The sequence below is a fragment of the Sciurus vulgaris genome, assembly GCF_902686455.1.
Source record: "Sciurus vulgaris genome assembly, chromosome: 5".
NCBI lineage: Eukaryota > Metazoa > Chordata > Mammalia > Rodentia > Sciuridae > Sciurus > Sciurus vulgaris.
This window is the reverse complement of record NC_136465.1, coordinates 57058444-57083399: the sequence shown is the minus strand read 5'-3', so window position 1 is coordinate 57083399 and position 24956 is coordinate 57058444. Positions and strand designations below refer to the sequence as shown.

The window sequence follows — 24956 nt, the reverse complement described above, 5'->3', positions numbered from 1 at the left end:
TATTTTAATCACATTATATTGTACCCATAGGGCATAGAAACTGATCTGAAAGATCTCACTCTAATTCCCTAATGTAGGGAATACTTCGAGAATTTAAAAAATGCACTGGCAGCAATTATAACACTTTTAATGATAAAATAATGATAATTAAATGCACAAGACCTAATCATATTTAAAAGATAAAAAGAGGGACAATTGTGCTCCTTCACATAAGAAAATCTAGGCAACAGAATTTTGTGGTGGTAGAATTAGGAAGGCACCATTTTTCAATTTCGGATGTCACAAATTGATTTGTGAATGGGCTGTTAAGAGAAGTTACAAACATTATGCTACCTGTAGTGGGGAAAATAGATATTTACACACATCTCAAAGTGTCACTCAGTAATTTATTAACTTAGTAAAAAGTATACTTAAAGAGCAGAGTGATGGCAGTTCACTGGAACTGCCCAACACCGCATTACCAAGAGTGGTGATGGGATGCAGAAGTGATGCACGTGACGATGGAAATGACAAAATGTTCAACCCAAGCCCGACAGTAAGAAAACAAACACTCTACAAGATAACTGGTTTAGTAAAACTCACTGTTTTAAAGATGTGTGTTCACTAAAAGGGAGGTGAGGCCATTCTGGATTCAAAGAAAATAAAGTCACATTACAGTCAAAGTTGGGTTGGGGAGATGAAAGCTATTTCAGTAAACAGAATAATGACCCCCTCAAAGACGACTATGTCCTAATTCCCAGAATAAGTGACTGTGTTACATCACAAGGAAGCAGGAACTGAAGTTGCTAATAACTAACCTTAAAATAGAAAGATTATGCTAGATTATTTAGATGGACCCAATATATCACAAGGAATATTTTAGTGGAAGATGAAGGTAGAAAAGGGACTGTCACAGTGACATGATATAAGAAAGACTTGACTAGCCATTGCTGGATTTGATGATGGAAGGGGACCATTAGTCAAGAAAAGTGGGCAACCTCTACGAGCTGGAAAAGTTAACATTACTACTTCTAGAATTTCCAGAAAGGAACACCGTCTTGCAGATACTTTGATTTTGGCCCAGTAAAAATCTTTTTTTTTTTTTAAATTTAATTTTTTTTTTTATTTTTACAGACTGCATTTTGATTCATTAAACACTAGTAAAAATAGGGATAGTAGGAACATACCTCAACATTGTAAAGGCTATCTGTGCTAAGTCCACAACCAACATCATTCTAAATGGACAAAAACTGAAAACATTCCCTCTAAAAACTGGAACAAGGCAGGGATGCCCTCTTTCACCACTTCTGTTCAACATCATCCTTTAAACACTAGCCAGAGCAATTAGACAGACCAAAGAAATTAAAGGACTATGAACAGGAAAAAAAGAACTCAAGCTGTAACTATCTGCTGACAACATGATTCTATATTTAGAGGATCATAAACAAACTCCACTAGAAAACTTCTAGAACTACTAAATGAATTCAGCAAAGTAGCAGGATATAAAATCAATATGCATATCTAATGCATTTCTATTCATAAGTGATGAATCCTCTGAAAGAGAAGTTAGAAAAATCACTCCATTCACAATAGCCTCAAAAAAAAAAAAAAAAAAAAAAAAAAAACTTGGGAATCAATCTAACAAAAGAGGTGAAAGACCTCTACAATGAAAACTACAGAACACTAAAGAAAGAAATTGAAGAAAACCTTAGAAGATGAAGAGATCTCCCATGTTCTGGGATAGAAAATTTTGTCAAAGTGGTCATTCTACCAAAGGTGCTATACAGATGCAATGCAATTCCAATTAAAATCCCAATGACATTCCTCATAGAAATACAGAAAGCAATCATGAACTTCATCTGTAAGAATAAGGAACCTTGAATAGCCAAAACACTCCTGAGTAGAAAGAGTGAGCAGAAGGTATCACAATACCAGACCTTAAACTATATTACAGAGCAATAGTAACAAAAATGGCATGGTATTGGCACCAAAGTAGACAGGCAGACCAATGGTACAGATTAGAAGACACAGAGACAAACCCACACAAAAAAAGTTACCACATACTAGACAAAAACATACAATGGAGAAAAGAAAGCCTGTTCAACAAATGGTACTGGGAAAACTGGAAATCCATAGGTAGTAAAATGAAATTAAACCTCTATCTCTCACCCTGCACAAAACTCAACTCAAAATGGATCAAGGACTTCGGAATTGGACCCTGAACCAAATAGAAGACAAAGTAGGCCCGAATCTTCATCATGTTGGCTTAGGATCAGACTTCCTTAACAAGGCTCCCAAAGCATAAGAAATCAAAGCAAGATTCAATAATTGGTATGGATTCAAACTAAACAGCATCTCGTAAAGGATATCTCAGTAAAGGATATAATTAATAATGTGAAAAGAGAGCCTACAGAGTGGGAGAAAAAAATCTTTTCCACACGCACTTCAGATAGAGCATTTATCTCCAAAATTTATAAAGAACTTACAAAATCTTACACCCCAAATACAAGAACTCAATCAATAAATGGGTCAAGGAACTGGATAGACACTTTACAGAAGAAGATATACAGGTGAATAATAAATATATGACAAAGTGTTCAACCATCTTTAGTAACTAGAGAAATGCAAATTAAAACAACTCTAAGATTTCATCTTACTCCAATTAGAATGGATATTATCAAGAGCACAAACAATAATATATGTTGGTGTGGATGTGGGGGAAAAGGCACACTTTTACATTGCTGGTGGAGTTGCAAATTGGTGTAGTCACTCTGAAAAGCAGTATGGAGTTTCCTCAGAAAACTTGGAATGGACCCACCTTTTGACCCAGTTATCCTATTCCTCGGTTTATATACAAAGGACTTAAAATTAACATACTACAGAGAACCTTTTTATATTTCTGAAGTCCACAACTATAAAACAATAAATCTGGGTTGTTTTAATCCACTAAGTTTGTGGTACTTTGTTACAGTAATAATTGGAAATTAATAGAAATTTTGGTATCAGAAGTGGAGTACTACTTTAAAACAAATACTTATTAATGTGGAAAGTGCTTTGTAAATGGGTAATTGATAGGCCTGGAAGAATTTTGAAAAGCAGGAAAGATTTTTAAAAATAAGTTTAGATTGCTTTAAAAAGTCTATTGACAAAGATATGAATATTGAAGACTTTGTCAAGGAGGGCTCAGAAGAAAATGAGATTCTTGTTATCTGCAACTGTAGGAAAAAGAATTTTTGCTAAATAGTAGCAGAAATCTTTGCAACATTGTGTTCTGCAGTTATGCACAAAATATTTTACAGCCTGAAAATGTAGATTTAACTGGGGGCTTTACAAGCAAAGTGTTCAAGGTGTAGTCAGGTTTCTTCTCAAAGCTTATAGAAAAATGTGAGAGGAAAAGACTTGTTAAGTAAAAAGGAAATGAGAACTGATGAATTGAGAAATTCTCAGCCTACCCACATTAGAAAAAAAATGCTAGAATTGGGAGGTCCACTCTCATGAAATCATGCTCTGGGGAGAAAGGCAAAGATATAACTGTATAACTTTTAGGCTAGTGCCTTAAAAGATTGAAACAGAGAGTTCAGTCAGAGAGTGAATTTAAGAAATTAGGTATGTGACTCATGGATTCCCTCAAGTCACTCAAAAGAATGCAGAATAGATGGTAGAATCCTCTTGGATAATTCAGTGAATCTCTGTAAGACTCATCAGAGACAGTTTTTGACAATTTCACACCAGCAAAAATGTTGCAATGGAGTTCCAGGGGAAGTCTTTACCCCCATTTCTTTCTATGAGAGTAAAGATTACAGTGACAATTAAATATATCTTTTCCTATGTTTATATTTAGAATAAAAATGCAAGAATTATCTAAGTTTAAAAATTTAAGACTTGAACTTTTCACTGAGACTTGAAATTTTTCAAAATGAAATGTTGGAAGAAAAATTATTTGAAGTATCAGAAAAATGTATAATATGAAAAATTTTCTTCTTTGTTCATATTAATGAACAATGCAAAGATGTGAATGATGGAGCATTTAAGTGAACAGGACTAAGAGGTTACGAAAATTCATAGAAAAGCACAGCATAGCCCATAGTGCTGATGAGAGCCTTTGCGGAATGGGGAAAGAAAGAGAAGGCAGAGTACTAATTGAAAGAAGGCTGTCAGACCCCACAAATTCTACAGACAAAAAAGAGGCTGATGAAATTATATAACTGCAAACCTTTCATAAAAAAGAAGGAAGATTCAGACGACAGAACCTAAATACCAGAGAAATAATCCCAGATTTTAATGAATTTTTAGAATTGCTTGAGATCAGGGATTTTTTTGCCCTTCCTTTTTTGAATGGGAATACCTTTAACCATTTCTCTCTGCCTGTCGTATTATTGCATTTTGGGAAAGGGTTAACTTGTTCCTTGAGTTTTCAGTCCACAGGTGAAGAGGAATTCTGTTCCAGTGTGATCAGTCAGAATTTCATCCTTTCCTGATTTAGATGATGGAATTTGGAACTGTTAAGTGATGAGATTTTGGAATTTGAGTTGAAGCTTCATGGGTAGAGACTGGTAGGGATGTTGGGATGAGGTAAGAGTATTTTATAAGTAGGACAGATGTAAACTATTGGGGGGACTGACAAATAATGACCCACCCCTGAGATGCTCATCTAGTCCCTAGTTTCTTTAAATGTGGAAGAGCAAAGCAAAGGAGTCAAAGTGATATAGTGCAAGAAAGACTCAGTGGTCATTGCTAGCTTTGAAGATGGAAGAGAGCCATCCATCAAGGAAGCCAGGCAAAGCAAGAAAAGGGACATTCCCCTAAAATCTCTAGAACCTTTGGAAAGAAACATACTCTCTTCTCATTTATACATTGATTTAGCCCAGTGAAATCTATTGTGGACTTTTGACTTCCAGCTGATAGAATAATAGATTCTGTTGTTTTAGTCCACTAAGTTTGTGGAAATTTGTTATAGCAATGATAGAATAATATTATAGTTGTAAAAGTCATTTTAGGGACAATTGGTGAATTTGAATATGGACTGTACCTTAGATGATACTGAGGAATTATTGTTAATTTTATTAAGTGTGTTAATATTTTTGTGGTTATATTGAAAAATTGTTCATTTTGTAGGACCTACAGACTGGAGTATTTGAGGGTATCATGAGGTTTATGCCTTTTTAAAAATGATTTAAAAAATACATAGACACACAGATAGAGGTAAAAACAGTGAGAGAGCAGAAGGAGGAGGAAGGAAATGAGGCAAACATTAATAATTGGTGTTTCCAAGTAAGGCAGATACATGTTTTTATTGTACTGTTCTTTGAACTTTTCACTCAGTCTTGAAGTCTTTGATAGTATAAAGTTGGAAGAAAAATTTCTGAGATATCAGAAAAATATATAACATTAAAGATTTTCTTCTTTCTTTGTTCTTGTTAATTAACAATGCAAAGCAATGAATGATGATGTGTCCAAATGAATGGTACTGAGAGGTCATGAAGACTCCCAGGCAGAAGAGCACAGCCGGCCTGGAGTGCTGATGAGGGCCTTTTAGAGAAGAGGAAACCTGAGTTGAATCTTGAAGAATTAGTGGAGGAACAAGGATGCATCTTCCATAAGAAGTATATAGCATGAGCAACTTAAGGAAATGAAGAATGAGTGAAGGGCTGTATGTGTGGGTGGTCTGAATGACTGCCTGGCATGTCACATTAGAATATTGAGGAATAATACACAGAGTATTCACTGGGTAGCTTTGAGAAGGAAAGGGAGAAACAGACATAAGGCAAGATGATTCAGTATATGATCACTTTATTTGAAGCAGATAGACTTGTAAGTGAAGGCACCTACAATGGGAACATTAATGATGTTTAGAAAAGGGAACATCGAAAAGAAAACAGAGATCTAAAACTTAGGAAGGCCAGTCTGGTAGCATGCAATGTATAAATGGATTTGGTGCCTTGGATTAGAGATGTAGAATGCAGGTAAGATGCTGTTTTAATAATCTCATGTGAGGTGATAGTGATGATTACCTTCCCAAGATTGGCACGTGAAAGAATCTCCAGAAGAATGGAACATTGATTTCCCTTCCTTCCTCTCTTGCCTTTCTTTCTCTTCCCACCTCTTTCATTTCCTTCCCCTTTCCTCCCTTTTTTTCTTTTTCCATTCTCCTTCCATCCTTTTCCTTCCTCTCCCCTTGGAAAGACAGGTTTGGGAGAATTTGTATTTGGCTTGCCTTCATGAATGCACTTCAAGGATGTGCCTTCCTCCCTAGTTGGCTCTGTTGTTCATGTTTACTTTGCTGGCAGTCTTCAAGCTCCTCACAGAGAAAACAATAATAAAAAGCGAACTATTTAAATCCAGTGAAAATGCATTTCTAAGAATCAGGCACGTATCTGCCCAGCTGATAGGAACTGATTCCTGGAACGCTGCTGTCTCTCTCTCACAGTTAGCTTTAAGGATTAGCAGCTTTTGAGGAGCAGCAGAGAACACATTATGTTATTTATACTAACCTAATGTTTAAGTGCCACCACTAATACCTTTCGCCTTTTTCAAGTCTTCATGGTTTAAGACCTTTCAATTGAGGACCTGTATAAAAAGGAATGTGTCAAAATAAATATTCTAGCCTTGGTTTAGAGAATGCCACAAGATCCAGAAAATGTGACACCCAGAAGACTCCGTGGAAGCGTAGAGAAGGAATGGCGGGGGATTGATAGAAAATCTTAGCACTTTTGGGGAATTTGTAGCCTAGAAATATGTGAGCAAGCACCAAAAGCTTAAATGAAACAAGAGAATTATTATCTCCCTGAGATAGGGAGAGGAAGACATCTATTTTCTCTGCACACACCATCTACCATGACTTCTTGCTTAAAATAAAAATAACAGCTGAGTGTTTGGTTCTCTTGTTCTTTTCTCTGTTATATGCCCAACCCAATGCTCAAAAATTAGACTGAATGAATGTGTAGAAGAACTGAGAGAACAAATGAATGTCTATAATAATCCACATACCTATTGACTGTGGCTGTGGTGACTGCTGCTTATCCATGGTGTGCTCTTAGGGATCTCCAGTACCATGGTAAGAAGAAGGCCAAAATATCAGGCCACTATCTTATGAAGTCAGCAAATGTAACTTTCTTTACTTTTGTTTATCTCAGTTAAGCTTGAATTTTGAACCAACATCTCATCAAGATAAGCCTACTATCATCTCCAAAGAGCCTCCTTATCTATCTAGAAAATGGAATGCTAATCTAGATGGGGAAAGAAGAGCATGGTTTCTTATTCTTCTGATGGATCCACAATGCTCTTATTTGAATTTTGTGTTCTTTCCTTTCCTACCAGATAACTGGGATTTTGAGAGTCAATGGCTAGAAATGGCTCCATTCCTTCCTACTTATTCTGTTTGTCATCCTGTGCCAGAAGGGTTGAAAGAAGCCTACTCTAAGTTGAATGAACTCTGAAAAAGTGAATTGATATAATGGAAAAAAAGGGTAAAAACCAACGTTAATAGTACTCCAAAATGTCATCCCTCCAAAAGTAATGTGTAATAAATATTTTACCTCATATAGGTACTATAAGAAAACAGGGAAATATCCCATTACAGTGGGTCAAGACAGTGGCAAGGAAAGAGTGTCATATGTGGTGACTGTTTTATTTCATTCTTAAAAATTAAATAGGCATCTATCAAAAGAAAAGATGGGAAAAAGAGAAAGTGAGGATTCACAGTGGCCACTGAGAAAGCATAGTTCATCAGTTAAGATGGAAAGCTCTGAAATGGGGCAGGAGGAGCTGAAGGTCAAATTGTGATTTTCCATCTTGTGCCTGAGTGATACTGGGCAATTAGCTAATCTTTCTTAGCCTCCATTTTTTAATTCACAAAATGGGGTGATAATACATACTTTATAGCTTGTCTGTGAAGACAAAATTGGACAATGCACCTAAAGTACTTAGCACTGGACAGCATTTTGGATACTGAACTGGTGCTGAGCAATTATTACCAGCTATTTTTAGAGGGCAGAATTAATGTAAAAGGAGGAGAAGTGATAAGACTTAAGCTGCATTTTCAACATACTAAAGATTTGGTAACTGACTAGATGGGGACCATGGATAGTGAGTGAATTAAAGGAGGCCTCTGGTCTGGATAATGGCAGTGGTCAGTTTAGACAAGTAGGAGCAGGTTTTGGGGAAGGAGTGAAATCACTCTGGTTTGCATAGGATGAGGTTGAGATCCTGGGCTACACCCATGTGAGAACACTGTGTTAGCTGCTATAAATATGTACAGTAGGACTGGGTATCTTCTCCCTTTTCCAATAGATACTAATACATGCTGAATTGATCTTTTTAATGCAAAGCTCATTCAATAAAAAGACACTAATCACTGCCAAACTTAGTTCCAAAAATATCAGAATGCAGAGTTAATTAAAATGGTGAATCATTTTTAAACATTTTCTCTGCATCAGGAACTATGCTAGGAAATTATACATTACAGTGCCAGGAACTGTACATTATTTCATCAATCCTCACTATGGTGGACAGGGAGCATTTTAACATACAAATGCATGGAGTCATACTGTGAGAAGTGGCACTCATTATCAAAGAGGAAATGCATTGTCTTGTTTGAGCTCCATTCTGAACAATTCAGATCCACAATCTGCCTCCAGGACAGAACCATTATTGGGCCTTTCTCTGACTGACTGCAAGGATGTAGCTGGATAAAGCTGTGGGCTGGGACATGGTAAAGAGACAGAAAATGATGAGAAGCAGGAGATTCGGTGAGAATGGTCTAGGTACAGGGCAGAACTCATCTATTTCTTCCTTTTGAGTCTCAGAATTTTTAAGATCAATTACCAGGACCAAGGAATACTTCTGGTAACATATGGTCCCTTTATGTCATCCTGATGCTATGAAATAAAAGAGTTGTTTACACTGGGGTCCAGCATCTTCAGTGAAGTTAGGGGCAGAGTGAAGCTTTGAGTATCATTGAAATCAGAGGTTTGGCAAAATCATCTAGAGAGAGCATGTGCTGAAAAGAGAGAAGTTTAGGAATAAATCTGTAGACAAGATTAGCATTGCATGGGCAGGGAGAATTCAAGGATTTACCCAATGAGCCTGAGAAGAATGTCAGTAGAGGCAGGAGCAAGTCTAAAGACAAGTGGTGTGACTGGAAGGAGGAGAAGGCAAAGCTTCATTCCCTGGTGTAACTGGTCCACCTCTGAGTCCCAGGGGACCATTATTAACCTCATGGTGGTGGCAAAAAGCAGAGTTTAATAGGTTTTGGCAATAATTAGTTGGTAAAGACAGCAAGATCAGAACATTCTTTGGAGAACTTTGCCTGTGAAAATATGAAGTGTTAATAGGATGGTAGTTAGAAAGAAAAGGGTACACTGGAAAGAGAGAGGAATATTGTGATGTGGAAGAGAATGCATCAAGTTTATAGGTGGATGTGTTTACCGGTATTTTAGTCGGTCCTAATGAGAACAACGTAGAGGAGGAAAAGTATACTTTGGCTCACAAATTTCAGAGTTTTCCATCTATAGATGGCAAACTCCATAGCTCTGAGCCTAAGATGAGGCAAAAACATCATGGCAAAAGGACATTGGAGAGAAAAGCAGCTCAAGACATAAGGATCAGGAAGCAGAGAGGGAGAGAGCTCACCAGGGACAAAATATAAGCCCCCAAATCACAGCCCCAGTATCTACTTCCACCAGCTATGCTGTACCTACCTGCAGTTACTCCCAGTTAATCCATATCAATGGATTGATCTACTGATTAGGTAAAGGGTCTTATAACCCCATCATTTCACCTCTGAAAATTCTTGCATTGTCTCACACATGACTTTTGAGGGACACCTTATATCTAAGCCATAACAATAGGGAAGTATGTTTCTGGTGGTGTTTCTATGTTTTCTGTGTCTTTAACAGAAATAACAGCATGAGCTCTAAATTATGCATGGGTTGTTTTGGAAGGATGCATCAGGTCAAACACTAGCAGTAGACAGATGGGGCTTGGGGAAAAGAAAAAAAAGAAAGGCTGAATACATGCAACACTGGAACTGAACAAACATCAAATAGGGAAGGGTAGTTTTCAATATTATTTATTCAACTTAGGCTCCTGTATACAGGGAGTCTTCTCAGGTCTTAGATTATCTTACACCAAATCCACACTGCCTTGACTTGTCTCTTCCTGTGTTAGACACTTGAGAGAAACATATTTTAATTGGCTCTCTTTCCTCTCTTCATGTAAATATAAGACTTGTGCTTGTCTTGATCACATCCTTCTGGACTTGGCTAGTGAGAATATAACTTTTAACTAATTCATATGGCATATGTATTGTACAACACATGCATCCAGAAGCTAGGAAATAGATGAAGCAAAGCTCTGGTTGCCTTCTCAGACACACAAATCCCAGTAAAGCAGAGGACTATCATAATCACCTAGGGGGAGAATTCAAGATACACCTGCTTCCCAGGCATTCTGATAATGCCTACAGATAGATACATTTTCTTCCTTCTCTGTCTACCTTCCCTCCTATTCCACATTCCCTTTTATCCTACCTCTCAAGAATCACATCACAAATACTGATAGTGTTAGGATAATTACTATTCATCAAGTGTGTCATACACCATACATTTCAAAAATGTGGAATATATATAAACAAACTAGTCCAACACAGTACACAAATTCAAGCTCACATATTATTAGTTGGTTTTTCAATGCCTTCTTGGGAAGGCTGCAGATGAGCCATAACTAGGACTTTCTAAAGGATCCTGGAGGTCCTTAGAGCTATGGAAGTCACAGAAGAGAGCTGGTGAGGGGGGTCTTGAGGTAGTTTTAACTGATATACTCAAGGATATTTTACTGGGCATTTGGATTCCGAGTGATTCAACTTTCCTGAGCTAACTACTATGTGCTAGACCAGTGAAAAATAATTAATAAAATGAAATATCTGCCAACATAAAATTGCCCCTGTAATAGAAGTAGGGACACTAAACAGTGTAAAAATTGTGTTCAGTTAGGAGGAAATATGTGGGCTGACAGGAGGGGCACAAGAAGTCACACTTAATGATTCTAAGGTCAGTTAGGGAAGCCTTCTTGTAGGAAGTTTTATGTGATAATGGCTTTTCATATTTCAATAGAAGCACTAAATGCTTTCACTGAAGGAAATGGACTAAAGGAATTGTGGACCCTGGGACAAGCTGGAAGGTGTTTCAATCTTCCAAGTCTCTGGGTCCCAATTACACCAAGAAGATGGGATGGGCCAGGCATACTGCCTGCCTGATTACAGGGATAGACACAACCAGAATCTTCCCTCTACAGACAGAAACATTCTGATGAATTTTACTATTGGGGCTTTTCAGAATGTGTACTCCCCCCTTTCCTACTGAATTTACTCCAAAGAAAAAGTAGAACAAAATCTAAGAATAAATCAGCTATATTTTTTTAAATCACAGCTGTGAATACCACTAAAAAGCAAAAGTCTGTGAGAAATAACCTTGATTCATAATGCTATGCGTACTGGGTGAATGGCTCAATAAAATGCAATATTTCAGATGGATTGCTGGGTTGGGGTGACATCACAGACAGGGATGAACACAGAGCACTCCATACACAGCAATGCAGAGCACATTCCAAAGTGATGGGGACTGTTAGCAATACGCTATCTCTGTGCTCATTGTGTCTTAATTGATGTAAATGGCCTTAGAGACATGTGTGATGGGAACATATCTGTGAAAAAGCACAAATAAAAAGCTTTGTTTCTCCCACCAGTAATGTTATTTCATTAAAAAAGGAGTAATTGTAAATCCAACTGAAGCTGAGAGGAAACAATTGTTTTAGAAGCACGTAGCAGGAAATAAAACAATCTCCAAATAGAAAAGGAAAAAGAATTAACATATCAGAATTCCCTTCGAAAGGAAGAGCGAACATTTCAATGGACACTGCCTTATCATTTCCCAGATCCATACAAATTGCCAGTCAGAAATCCATAAATTATAAGTTAAAGACTTTCCTTAGAGATTTCCATTTTTGCTAATTTTGATCCAGTATTTTTCCTATAAATATTAAATTGATCCCTTTAATTCATAACTCATATGTTAAAAAGACACTGATTATAGCCAAAATTAAACAGTTCCAAATCATGTCAAAATGCAGACTAAATAATAGCTAACCATTTATTAAATATTTTTCCTGAGCCAGGAATTTTTCCTGTGCTAAGGAACAATACATTATACTGCCAGCTGCTATATATGATTTCATTATTTAATTATTACAAATACCTCACATGGTCTTTATTAGATGAGGAAATAGCAATACTGATCATTAAAAGCAATTTGCTTAGGGTTACATAATCAGGGTGAAAACAGGCCCAGAATGTACTCATCAGCAGGTCTGTTGCCAACACCCATGCTGGATACTTGATCAGAATCTGATCAGAGAAAAACATTTTAATTATTTGTTCAGTTGATTGCTCAGTATCCAGTTCTACGTCATATACAGAGTTTGGGTGCAAACAGGTTGTGTGTATAGGAGCAGAGGAGTCTGCATACCTGGGTCTTCCCTTTCATACTTTCTAATCCCAAGTTGGATGCAAATTAGGCAACTAATTAATCAGAAGCATTTTTAAGTTGACATGTTATGCTATCAACATTGAGGAATTCTTCCTCCTTGTCAACACTGACTACCATCACAAGAAAACACAGAGTAATTAATATTCCCTCTTTTTCCAATATGCAGACCTCTGTTTGGATATTTTCACCACTGTGTCTATTAGAGAGGATAGCAGCAAGCAGAACGTTTCCTATACTTTTATCAGTGTTTAGATTCTGTGCCTAGACTTGCGGGTGACTGTATCTGGGCCAGGCCCTAAAGTCAGGTTAGCTTACCCCATCAGACTTCTCTAGCAGAACTCTGTAACAGACAGCGAGGGCTTCCCCTTTCCCATTGTTTGTTACTTCACTCTCGCAGCACATCTTAGTGCTGAGTTTGACCTCGTATGAAAAATTTAGATGAAGAAAAGAAGTAGTGAGGTGCAGGACATAGAGCCAAGAAGACTCAGAGCAGGATGTGGGACACAGGCAGGAACTTGAGAAAAGGATTAAGGTGTACAGAAATATGGATTTGATGGGTTTAAGGAACTGATTATCAAAAGGAAAGAAAGAACAAAGCTCCACATCATTTGAGAATAGCTATACCTGAAAACAACTCATCCCTGAGTTCTATCTATGGACTGTTCAGTTAAATCAGTCACTTATTTTCTAATTTATTTATATTCACATTAACATTCATTTTTATATTTATTTTACCTAAGCCAAGTTGACTTGTATTTCTATTACTTACAAATGAAGCAACTCTAATGCAAATAATTAGTGTATAAGTTGCATTTCTGATAGCCTCCAGATAAGATGGCCTGCACCAGAGAGGTTCCACATTAGGAAGGAACATGGTCCCCTTGGAGCGTTTCTTAACTCACACCTTGCACTCATACCTCTGTGTCTCCAACAGGCCCCCCACCTTGAACACTATCCTGTACATGACAGACTCAGTGTTTGGTTTGTTAAATAACAATGAAAGGGTAAGCCCTAGAGGTGAGTGGAATAGTACAGCTTCTTAGATTTGAATGAAAACAATGACTTTATTGGTAGGAAAGAGACAAATCCATGAGCTCTGGAAGGCTTATATTGTGCAATAGCAGAAAGTAAGTAAATAATACTTTACCTCTACCAGCCCATCTCAGCTGGAGCCACTGATTCCTGTCATCTGCAGGCTCAGCAACATTCCATTTCACAGCTGATCCTGACAGGGGCTAAGTGTGAAACCTTAGCTCAACTAGCTATCAAAATTGGAAATTAGCCATGCTTCTATCCAACCAAGTATACAGGTACTGGGAGTAATTATAGGGCACAGGCTTACGTACCAAATACCAGTCTTTTAAAAACTCCCCTCACTTGTCTTCTACTTTAGGTTTCTTTCTCTTCCATTTTCTCTAGTACTCTGTCCACTAAACTGAGTATGCCTGGCTGCTTAGCCATTGCTGGCCTATCTTATGAATCCTGCTTTACATATAAGGTGCACATAGGTGACATCTTACTTTACACATATGCTCTGGTCCCTGCGAGTTCAGTGTTGTGGATCATTTAGGGAATAGGTCAGGTAGTCTTGGACTTTCTCTTCAATAGCCTGTACAGTTTTTTCTTGGACTTTTTCAGACACTAACTCCTACCCAACCAGACCCCACTCACCATGCTCCTTTGAGCCCTGATCATTAGATCATGGGGCTTTCTGTGCAGAAGTTCATCCCCCAGGCTGTAATGTGACCAGTCTGTCTTTCTCCTCTCTTGTTATTTTAGTTGCTGAACCACAAATGTCTGATGTCTGTGCCTGATTTATGGTGAGTAGGAGGCAAAGGTGGGGTTGAGTGCTTGATTGCAAACACCTGAACCAAACCTGTTTTTTTTTTTTTTTTTTTTTTTTTTAAGTATAACAGGACTGGTTTTAATCAGGTGTGGGGAGACCCATGGGCATGGAAATGATTGTCCAGAAGGAACATACTTTTTTTATATCCACAGAACCAGGAGGCTTGGTCTGGCATAGCCTTTGGGAAGGTCATATAGGAAAACACCAGGATCAAGTGAGAGGAGCAAGAAGGAACAAGGGGGAAGCAGACAAGAGTGTTTATTGTGGTTTCCAGGAGGAGGAAAAGTAAAGGACAGGTTAGCAGGTTTAGGACCAGCTTGTTTGACCAATCCCAGTGTACTATGAGGCATACAGGGGTCCCTAGTCACCTGCTACTTAATTCTGAGGTGATTAGGACAGGGGAATAGCGTCCCATAAAGGAGGTATGGGTTCCAGATTGACTGGTTTGCAAATGAAAGAGTGCTTGCAACTTAGTCCTACTACACAATCTCTAGTAATTGGTTAGTTCTGGGAGGTGATGTTCATTAGGGTCAGCAAGGCCCCGAGATGTCACAGTAAAAATAAAGAAACTAGAAACATGATTATTATACCTGGATAAGTTAGATAAGAAAAGAATTTGCCGAAAGACTATATTGATTGAATAGCTCACTGAATTGATGGAGAGAATGTGAAATTAGATGGGAAAATGGGCAAGATTCCAGAGACGCTCAGGTAGTGAAAATGCAGCTGGCACCTCAGCCCTTGTTGTATTGAGAAGTAAGTCACTGCTGGGTCATTATTTTGAAGTGCTCTAAAAGAAGAGGGTTTTCTCATTGTAGGGGGCTGGGTGAGATGGCCAAAGAAAAGTCAAATGTTTATGACAGTTATTCAGCATGGATTAGAAAATGAAGGGACTAGAGTTTAGATAAACAGTCAGGGTAGGAAAGGAGAGAGATGCGGGGGAATGTTTGTTATAAATTCTCCCAAATATCCAGGAAGGGACTCTAGGCACTTGACAGTGCATGACAATTGGTGGAAAAGGGACAGAAGAATCAAAGTGATATCTGAGATTTTGATGCAGAAGTGTGCTGAATTTTATTGATTCCAGGATATCTATGTGTCAATATCCAGGTAAGGGGTAGAAATGCAGCACTGGAGTTATGGTGGTCAGATAGGGTGGAGAAAGGGGGGTATAGTTTGCTTGAATATTTTCAATAATCAAGTTGCAAGGGAAGGGAAATTCTCTTTGATAATATATAGAGAATTTAGAGATGTTAAGGAAATTAGATAATGGTAGGCTGACCCTTGATGAGAATCTAGTTAGTGTATGAAAAGAGGAAGAAGAGCTGGCAGAATTCAGTTAGGACTAATAGTATGGTTTGGGTGTGGTTTGTCCCCCAGGGGTTCCTGTGCTGATCCCCATTATGATGGTGTTTAGGTGGTGGAAACTTTCAGAAGTAGATCCTAGTGGGAGGTGATTATATCTTTAAGAGGGTTTGGTGATTTTCTTATGTGCGTTCATTCTTTCTGCTTATGACAGCATGTTGTTATAAGGGAACACGGTACCTGTCTCACCATGGAATCTCTTTTGTCCTCCTCTTACAATATGACACCACCCACCATGAGATCTTCTCCAGAGCTAAACAGACATTGGCACCATGATTTTGAACCTTTAGAACTGCGAGTGAAATAACCTCTTTATTTTATAAAGTGTCCATTCTTGGGTATTTTGTTATAACAACACTAGATGAACTAAGATAACTAGTATGATGATCTGGAAGGGAAGTAGGAAAAATCAGGAGCTTGAAAGAAATGACTTCAGTCTATAACTAGGAAATTTTGGATTCATTTAGATGGAAAGAGAACAGCATCAAGGGAGCAAATTAGATTAGAGTTAACTGTGTCCCAGAGAAACAAAGTTCATGGTATGTAGTACTTACACAAGATTTGCAAAGGAAAGGAATGTATATTCAAGAATTTCCTCTAATTCTAACCCACATTTTTCCAGTTTCCTTTCTTCCCACTTCAACTTTATCTGTTACTTAATATAAACTTGCAATGGCTCCAAACAATTCAAAGAAAGTTGATTTACTGGTGTCCCTATTCTCTCTCTCTTCCCTATCTGAGAAACTCCTTTGTTGTATAGCCCCAGGAAAGTCAAAGTGGAGAAAAGATGATGTTTTGGCTAGAAAACTAGAGCAAGGTGGAAGGAAACGTATAGTCTTCATTCTTAGCTGAACCAAGGAAGAGAAGTTGAGCCAGAAAGCCATTGAAGGGCAGCTGTGAAGAGTAAATGTCCTCCAAAAGAGGCAACTGTATTTATTTATTCATTTTCCATTATATATTATTTATTTATTGTGTTTTGAATCAGGTGGAATTTCATGAGTTCTCAGGTCTTATACTCGTTTTTTCATACTGAAGGTAATACAAAGAATACACCGTGGGTTGATGTAAGATGAAAAGCACTAGATATAAACCTCCTTTTAAAAATACTATTAAGATCCTGATTCATTGCAAACATCGAAGTATGCCTAGGGCTTAGAGTTCTTTTCTCCCTCCTTCCTCCATTTCCAGTTCTAATCAAACATGGAGGAAAATCAATAATGAACAAGTCTTATCCTTTGAGCTGCTAGAACCTGCTGAGGTCTGTGTATATATCATCACAAAGTACACACACACGCACACACACACGCACACACACACACACACACATGCACACACACTCAGACATCCCTACAACTATCTCTAGCCAATTCCAAGTTCTAAAATATTTAGTTCCTCTGAGACTTTAGGGCTGCCGACTTGTTTCTTCCTCTTTCCTCCCCTCCCTTAACCCTAGGTCCCAAATCCCATTCATCTTCATGGCCCCCACAGGGTCTGATTAAACTCCACTGCAGCTCTGCTTTTATTCTGGCTGAGTCACTCACAGTTGGAGGAGATGGAGGAAATGCAAAAGGCAGAAGAGCATGCAAGAGGCCGTCCAAGCACTGAATGTGGTGAGATGGGTCCCGACAAGATTTATGGGCCCTATATCACAGCTGAGAGGCTGGAGGTGGTAAAACCCGAGCACTGGCAGTAATTTATAGGAGCTTGTTATGACAGACTTCTCGATTGAGGATGAAAAAGATGCCATTAAAACAAAACCAAGCTATCCGGGATGTTGTTGTAAACAACAGGCCTCTCTACCCAGCCCCAGCATCAAACAGATCCATAATTCTCAGGAAGTTGAGGGCATGCAGGCTCCAATGGAAGAATTCTACCTTCCAAAATCCATGGAAAGATGGAAGTAAGGCAAGGACAGTGCAAATCTGCTGAGGAGGAGCTCCTGGACTTCTTGTTCCTCTTTTCCTCCATCAGAGGCCACTGTGCCCTTTGAGAGGGGTTCTCTACCTTGCATCAGTCATGACACACTGGCTGGGGATGATTGCTGGTAGGATGCATACCCTTGGGGCTACTGGCTGTTCTAGGCTGCTGCACACATAAAACAGTATACGACTTATGCACAATTTCAGATCCTACCTAGGGTGAATTTGACTTCCTCTCCCATTCAGGTATAACCCATCTAAGAGTAAGGTAGCCCCCTATTGTTTTAAAGCAGCTTCTATATAGGATCAGATCCCAATAGTCTGGAGTTGCAGAAATAAACCAAAAAGCAAATTAAGCCCATAATGAAGTCTTTCTCAAAGCTCTAAACAGGGGTCTCTTTCACAATGCACTGATAATTAAAATAGTCTTTCCCCATTGGCTGCTCACACAAGCTTCAAGCAACACCCTGCTCTACTCTTTAAACATCAATGTCCATCTCTACATCCTTGATCATCCAGGTTCATTATCATTCTTCATCTCTTTCCTTTCATTCACATGTCTTTCTTTCTTTTACTTGGGATAACCTTTTTTGTTCTTTCAAAAATAAACCCAGTCAACCCAGGCACTTTTCGGTTATTGCCTTTCCCCTAAAGTATATATTTACTTTCATTTTGAAGCAGAGAATCAATGGAGCAAGGAAGAATATTTCTCATAGAGTCTGAGGGGAGGACAAGCCACTGACAAAATCCTCAGGATTGGGATGGCATTAAGGATTGATCTCAGTTATAGGACAAAGATGAGAGTAAGAGGTATTAGCCATGAATGAATATTTTTGCCTCTGTTTGGGAGAAGCACAAATAAGGGAGAGAGATCTTCTAATGCAGAGTACTTTGAATTTACTCTAATTCATTTTTATGTTTAAAGTAAGTAATTTGCAAGGCATAGCACTCTGTCAATTACAAGGACTCACTTGCTATTCCCTGCCATAACTCCAGCACGGAGCTCACAGTGAGGGAAAGCATGCTGCCAGGACCTCGCCTGCTGGAACACACCCCACACTAGATTTCCATGTCCCCAGACTGCTTTCCTGCTGCAGGGCTTCATTTCCTTTCCTCTGAGTGCCAGCTTTGATCTCTGCTTTCCTCTGTCAGACAGCTCTGGGCTCTGGCGGGAGAACAGATGCAGGGAGAAGCCCTTGCCGTGATGCAAAGGTAAGAAGAATGTTTCTTAATAAGCAATACCTGAGATTAAAGAGGTACGTTCAGCTTCATTTGACTTAAAACTGCCTTGCTGCAAAGCACTTGCCAGTATTAGGTCCCTTCCCCCTCCACAAACTCCCTCTTTACAGTCCTGGACCTCCGGGACATTCTCTTCCCTTCCCAGCTTCTTTATTCCATCTCCTCTCCCCACCTGCAGTCTCTTCCCTCTGACTTCTTACCATGGTACGAGTAGTTTCCAGTCAACCTACCACTCCTGGTGCATTCTACCCAGTGGAGAGAATAACCAGAACTAGTGGGGGGTGGAGTAAAACCTGGGTCAGAATTCTATACAGAAAATTTCCAGGACACGATTGCGCCTTGGCCCATGATGACAGTCACTGACCTGTGTATGCAGCAACTTATCTGTGACAAATATTATGGTGGAACCACAGGACATTGTGTCTATGTCTGGACTGCACAGTAGTAGATGTATGTGCATGAATCCACAAACTCTGATGTTCCTGAATTTTATGTTAGTTTTAAATCATAATCTTTTGCTTTCGATCATGGGCTCTGGCCTTGTTGCAGATTGAATACAGTATTCTCTCAGAATTAACATGTTGAAGCCCCAATCTGCAACATGTGAATATTAAGCAGTGGTTGTTTGGGGAGGTAATTAGGTTTACTTGAGTTCATGAGGGTGGAGCCCCCATGATAGGATTAGTGTCTTTAAAAGAAAAAAATACCCCAGAGCACTCTCTCTCTCTCTCTGCCATGCAAGAACAAGCAAGAAAACAGCTGTCCACACCTCAGGAAGAGAACCTTTGCCAGGAATTAAATTAGCCAGCACCTTGATCTTTCAGTTCCCAGCCACCAGAACTATGAACAATAAATGTCATCTCTTTTTTTTAATTGAAAAATTGTTATTTATTTGACAGATAAACTTCTGAATTAAAATAAATGATAATAACTTGTATATATACTAATTCAAAACATTTTCACTAAGCACCAAGTAGAACAGTTTCCTATCTTTTCACCAAAAAACACCTTTATGATTGAAAGACTGCTTCAAACTTTAGATTTTAATCAAGAAACCTAAAGCTGCCAATCAGAGCTTCTAATTAGCATAAGATGACCAGGTTAAACCCTTTTGAGTAAAAAAATAACTTTTAAGTTTTGACCTATACATTCCAACAAAGGGGATATGCTGGCCTCAGGCTGTTCAACACAGGTCATAGGTCCACAAAACAAATATCCTCACAGCACACAAACAAACAAACAAACAAACAAACAAACAAACAAAAATATATATATATATATACACACATACACACACACAAAGTGAGTACAAAGTATCATGTAAAATACATGTTGTATATATTCAAGGGAAGTAATGCCTATTTCCCATGAGTATACAATGCAGCAAGGGGCACAGAAACAAGTACCATACACTAACCCACAAGGAATGGAAGTCCTGTGCCTTGGAATGGAGTGGAGGCTTCTCGACCAGGGGGCATCCAGGCCAGACCAGGAACATGAGTGGATATCAAAGCATGTGGGGAAAGATCTTCCTTGTCTGAGAGGACAAAAGAGCCACAGACCTACTGACTACTCAGAAGACAGTGGAGTGCAGTACTGGCAGAAGGGATGTGATCTAAGAGAAGCATACAACAGAGAACAGAAAACCTCCTCCAACAAGAGGGCAAAATATCTTCCCTAGAGGAGCCACAAGCTCTCTATAGAGGTGAAGAAGCTCAGGATCTCTCTGCAGGTAACCCTCCACCCCAAGGCCCTATTCCCTGGGAATCAAATTCATGAGCAAGAATCTTCCTTCATGTAAACTGCCTTTTCTCCAGAAAGTAAAACAAAAGCACAAGCAAACAACACAAAATTCAAAAGAAAAAGAATCAGACCAAGCTTTGACCCCTTGTACTTCACCTATGTCCCAGCCGTTGTGCTAGAGACAGGGTCTGCTTTGTTACTCACACTGGTTCATTACTGCAAGGCATCTAGCATATCATGCTCCTAATATAGTTCCCCATCAAACAGGCAACACCACACAACACAAACTCACCTAAACAAAAGGCAGCACCAACTTAAGGATCTACTGTGATATTACTACACTAACAGTATATTTTAACCCTTTTTCTGATCCATTTACAAAAAAAATTTACAAAATATCTACACTACTATGGAAACATTACAAACATTGTATTAGATTCCTCTTCTTGAGGTAGTTCAAAGTCTTGAGACAGCAAATTTACATATTTTTCTCTACTACTCTGAATGGGTAGTAATTGTAAAGGACCTAAAACCAAACTCTTTCTCCCCTGATCTGGAGTATTATAATTTTCCCCCTCAGATAATAACAAACTAACAACTGGAAAAAACTATATAAAAGTCATGTAAAAATTTTAAAAACAAGCAAAAAAAAAAAAAAAAAAAAAAAAAAAAAGAAAGAAAGAAAGAATCTGTGTCATCAAACTAAGTCTAAACTTTGCTACAAACAAAACCAACCTCACTTGGTTCACCAAGCCATAAACATTTTATAAACTAATCAAGTAATTAACAGCTTTCAAAAATCGGGGAAATTTTTAGGTGGAAACAAAATTAACACCAACTCATTCCCTGGCAAATAATTCTTCTAAAATGTCACGTCCACACAGAGAGGTTTGGTGAAACTGTCTTCAAGAGGCTACCTTGTAAGCCAGACCCCTCTCAGGTCTGCTTCAGAGGCACAGGGATATTGGCAGAAGCCTGCTCCAGGCAGGGCAAGGAGCCCTGAGGGACTTCAGCTGGCTTTAGTGCTGCACATTGATGTCCTCCAGCACCTGCTGCCAATGCCTTAGCTTTGTCAAATGCTTCTGCATCAGCGCATCTTTCCGCTGCAATTCATTCCTTAGTTCTGAGACGTCCTCTTTGATAACTTGCTCTGGTTTCTGGACAGATAACTGCAATCTTTTCTGTAGAAAGAAGCATTGTGTCTGTCTTGCAATGCCTAGAAACTTCTGGATACACTGATCAACACCAGTTCGAACTTCTTCCTGATCGTTGCCATTGACATAATCCTGACTCATGAGGGAAGCAAAGCAAGGCTCGAATGACGACTCCAGCTCAGTCCACCAACGTGCTGCTAGAAGTTCTCTGTGCACCAGGTGCTGCACGGAGAAGGGAAGCCGGGCCTGGGAGTCCCAGAGCGGGTGGCGGCAGCCCCAGAGGCTGTCGGGAGAACATAATGCCCAGCGGAGCCGCCATGTTTAAATGTCATCTCTTTAAACCACTTTGTTTATGGTAGTTTATTATAGAATCCCAAGAAGATTAAGAGAGGTCCTACATGTCCAGTGTTAGAGCATGGCTACTTGCTAGAAGTGTGACCTTAAAACAAATCATTTAACGTCATTGTGCCTTGCTTTTCTCATCTATAAAATGAAATTCATTTCACTGCCCTAACAGGGTTGTTACAAGAGGTTTTTCTCATCTTCATGTTGTGTACCAAACACTGGGGTTTTGTGATGTTCCTCGACATCAGGGTAGCGGAATATCTAGTATATAGCTAATATCCTCTTAGGCTTGTGTGGACACCTGGGTCATCTGAACACACCTGGGCCCTTTAGATCCCATGATTTTCAACTGATGTCTGTCAGCATCAATGGACTTGTTTTTTGGCACAATTACCTATGTGTTCATTAGTCTAGATGCCCCAAATTATGATTACTATGGTTTAGATCTGGAATGCCCCCAACGTCTCATGTAAAAAGCATGGGCTCCAATCACAATGTTGGGACTTTTGGGCAATAATTGGATTACAAGAGCTCCGAACAAATCAGTGGATTAACCTACTGATGGTTAAATAGACTACTGGGAGGTAGGAACTAGAGAGAAGAAAAAGATCATGGGGGGAGTGCTGTGGAACGGGGTTTGTCTTTTCAACAGTCCCTTCCTCACCCCATCTTTCTTCTCCCTAGCTTCTGTGAACTGTATAGCTTTCCTCTGCCATGCCTCTCCACCATGTTGTGTCTGCCTCGGAGTCAGTAGTCCATGGACTGGACCTCTGAAACTCTGAGCCCAAATACATCTTTCCTCCTTGAAGTTGTTTGTATCAAGTATTTTGGTCACAGCAACAGAAAGCTAACACAATGATCATCTCAAATCCCTCTAGTGTAGAAAATAAGACTTTTGGAAACAAAATGAGAAAATAAAATGAGAAAAGTTTTTTTTTTTTTTTTTTTTTTTTTTGCCTGCTTTCTACCCTGCTGTATTCCTCTGTAAGAAGACTGAAAGAGGCTATTGATTAACTGAAAATGAAGAACCAAAAAGGAAAAACCAGGAGTAAAAAAGCAACTTAATAACTTCAAGTTTTGCCCAAAACTCCACATTTCAGATCAAGATGGTCTATGAACATTCTGGTACTGGGTCTTAGACCAAAGGAATCAGAACATTTGGAGACACTGCCAAGGATTTTACATTTTAAGCAAGGCCCTCTCATCATACATAATACACCAAAGTGTATGAGCAAATCTCTGCCCTGAAAGTTTACATCTATAATAGCATATTTCTACCATTTTCCAAAAGGAGATTGAGAGAGGGAGAAAAGTTGCTTCCAGGAAGGCAAGCTGGGGTTATTTTGCAGATGAAATCTTTGGGATATTGTAAGCAGCAGGAGGCAGAACAGGAACTGGAGGTGTTTTTCAACATTAGTGGAGTGACCAGGACAGACCAGAGCAAAACATGCATAGGCTATTAATGACCCAGAGTTTGGAAACTCTCAGAGACTCCCATGAGAGGAAAGAGCTTAGGTCTGCCTATTGGCGGAGGGCCATATTGATATACTGGATTTAAAGCAACACTCTTAGAGTAACCTACTCTAAAAGCCATAAGTTAGTTGTGCCAGAATGACATCAAGGTTATAGTCTTTATAATTATGATTTTCAACAATAATAACACCAATTAAATAAGACTCTAAGGTCTGAATCTTTCTGGATAAATGATATTTCCCTTAATGTGAGATACCTGACTCTCCTCCCCATTTGCCTCACAAATTTCAATAAGGTTTTCTTTCTAATCACTCTTACTGAACATGGTATCTCTTGTCTAAGTTGAAAAACTGCATCAGATTATCTTGGTCTGAGTTTTATCCTCATTTTGACATTCCTCTTGCCACTGTATGATGGTGAAACCATTAAGCCAACATAGAGCAGGGATAGTGATGGCCACAGGATTTACTCCAGAGGAGTTTAAGCCCTATTACAATATTGTGTTTTGTTTGTTGTGGGAACAACAAAAGATAAATTACTACTAATATCTCACATTTTTCCTCTTCCATCACTGAGCTTTTGTTCATAGTTCCCCAACTTTTTGTTTTGTCTCTTTTTTGAATTTTTTGTTCATTTTAATTTGATTGATATCAGCTCTGATTTTAATTATTTACTGTCTTCTACTGCTTTTAGTGTTGATTTGTTCTCTCTTTTTTTAAGGCTGTTAGATGTAATGTTAGGTTATTTATTTGGTGACTTTCTATTCTTTTCAAGAATGTACTCAGTGCAATGAGTTTCCCTCTTAGAACTGCCTTCATAGTGTCCCAGAGATTTTGATAAATTGTGTCATAATTCTCATTTAACTCTAAGTATTTTTTATTTCATCCCTGATTTCTTCTACTATGAATTTGTGGTGCAAAAATGCATTATTTAGTCTTCATGGGTTAGAGTTGCTTCTACTTTTTGTTTTATCATTGATTTCTAATTTGATTCTACTTTGATCTTATAGAATACAAGGAATTATCGCTATGATTTTGTATTTGCTAGAAGTTGATTTTTAGCCTAAGATATGTCCTACTTTAGAGAAGGATTCATGTGCTATTGAGAATAAAGTATATTCAGACATTGATGGATGAAATATTCTATATAGGTGTTTTAAGTCTAAATTATTAATTGCACTCATTAGTTCTATAGCTTCTTTATTTAGTTTTTGTTTGTAGGATCTATCTAGGGATGAGAGAGGCATGTTAGTCAACCAATATTGTTGTGCCATGGTCTATTTGATTCTCGAAATTGAGAAGGGTTTGTTTGATGTATGTGGATGCACCACTATTTGGGGCATAAACATTTA

The 24956-nt window shown here is 38.6% G+C and overlaps 1 pseudogene across 1 annotated transcript; it reads right to left on the bottom strand.

Moving 5' to 3' along the window:
- Window positions 1–21359: 21359 nt before the first annotated feature.
- LOC306662038 (mediator of RNA polymerase II transcription subunit 28-like) lies at window positions 21360–22106 on the bottom strand (annotated as a pseudogene). The gene has a single exon. The product of its transcript is annotated as a mediator of RNA polymerase II transcription subunit 28-like (transcript).
- Window positions 22107–24956: the final 2850 nt, after the last annotated feature.